Below are 1,277 nucleotides of genomic sequence, written 5' to 3' on the forward strand. Positions count from 1 at the left end.
AACATGGACGCCTCCAGTAAAGCACATTCACATGGAAATTACTCTGAATTAAAAACATTGATCATTTATTGAACAGTAATAAAAATAATTTCATGTTTAAAGTACTTTCAGACGTTAGAATTCTGAATATGAGCAGATTTTTTCTTTAAATCTAAGAACAGAACTCCACGGGGCTGTGACCTTATATTCCTTGAGCTTTCCTGTTCGTACCTGGCGCCGCTGCAATCCTCCCTCTGTTTTGTGTTTCCATGTTGGCCAGTGGCCCCCGCAGGCAGGATATCCACATGGGTTTGATAGCTGGAGATGTCTGTTTGTCTGAATGTCCTTTCCTTCAGTCCTTTCATCACAGCTGTCCACTTTGCAGCCTCTCATTCTCCCTCCTACTTGTCTCTGTCATTTTAACCTCCACTCTCCGTCTGTGTGTGCCTGTCATTCTTGCCCTCTGCTACCCTTTTTTCCGTCTTTCAGCAAGGCCCTGTTGTTTTTTTTCTTATTTTTTCGCTGGAGTGTTGATGGCTCCCATATTTTCACTCAGCATTTTTACCCTTCTACTGGCCCCTTTTCTCATCCTCCCTAACACACATCTTTTCATGCCATGTTACTTTACCTGCGTCTCAGACAGCACACTGTAACCAAAAAGTGGTTTGCACAATGACAATTTATTTTCCTTTTAGTCCACCATCTTTCTGTCATTAGAGAGACTTTTCATGCCAGCTCTGATGATATCATGACTTTACAAAAGCAAACAAGGTTGGAAAATAAGGATATATTCCCCAAAAAAATATAGGGAACCAACCTGAAATTATAGCGTACTATTGGTGTTAATGGAATTTACGGCAAGCAGCGATGTATATAATTACACAAGAGGTTCATATCAGGTTGCTATTTAAAAAAGTTAGTCTGTGAAACAAAAATACATTTTTTGAGCTACAAACTTAAAGAGCCAGAGTGTAAAATTAACTGCTGTCTAGTCTTGTACTGAAAGAATAATAAACAACCGACAGGTGTGCTCTGGTGCCTCACCTTATACATATATACAATGTCAAAATCATGCTGGAGTTCAAGTGTCCCAATAGGGGATGAGCTACAGAACAATTAATGATTCTGTATTTTATTGATACTAATAACTTCTAACTAATAAGATACCAATAAGTATATCCCTCATGTATTTAGTACCAAGCTAATGCTAATAGCTAACAGCTACAGATGCTTTGATGCCTTCTCCAGAAGCTCCATAGAGAGTGTTCTGAGCAGCTGTCTCACTGTGTGGTGTGGAG

Source organism: Cyprinodon variegatus, unplaced genomic scaffold, assembly GCF_000732505.1.
Source record: "Cyprinodon variegatus isolate N-32 unplaced genomic scaffold, C_variegatus-1.0 Scaffold761, whole genome shotgun sequence".
Classification (NCBI taxonomy): Eukaryota; Metazoa; Chordata; class Actinopteri; order Cyprinodontiformes; family Cyprinodontidae; genus Cyprinodon; species Cyprinodon variegatus.